Consider the following 688-nt stretch of genomic DNA (forward strand, 5'->3'; position numbering starts at 1 on the left):
ATATATATATATATATATATCACGTGACCGACCAGACCATCAGATGTTGTTACACATCGCTGGTCACAATGCGTTACATTGTTTTTTAGCCTTCGAATGACGCCACCTGCTGCTAAGCGAGCAGCCAACAGAAGAAAGGGTGGGAGAAAGAGTGGTGAAAGAGTACAGCATGGCTCACACCCCTGCCGGAGCCTCGTGGAGCTTTTAGGTGTTTTCGCTCAATAACACAAACGCCTGGTCTGGGAATCAAACTGCGATCCTAAACCGCGAGTCCGCTGCCCTAACCACTGGGCCATTGCACCTCCTATATATTATTATATATATATATATATATATTAGATACATACACACACACACGCATACATAGATACATATACATGGCTGTGTGATAAGAAGCTTGTTTCTAACCACATGATTCCAGGTTCAGTCCCACGCATGGCACCTTGGCAAGTGTCTTCTATAGCCTCGGGTTGACCAAAGCCTTGTGAGTGGATTTGATAGATATAAACTGAAAGAAGTCCATTTGATTTATTTATTATATATATATATATATATTATATATATATATATATTATATATATATATATAGAAATGTATGCATGTATGTGTCCATGTTTGTGCCCCCACCACCACCACCAGCACTTGACAAACTAATGCTGGTGTGTTACGCCCTCGTAACTTAGCAGTT

The sequence above is a fragment of the Octopus sinensis genome, linkage group LG30 (genome assembly GCF_006345805.1).
Source record: "Octopus sinensis linkage group LG30, ASM634580v1, whole genome shotgun sequence".
NCBI lineage: Eukaryota > Metazoa > Mollusca > Cephalopoda > Octopoda > Octopodidae > Octopus > Octopus sinensis.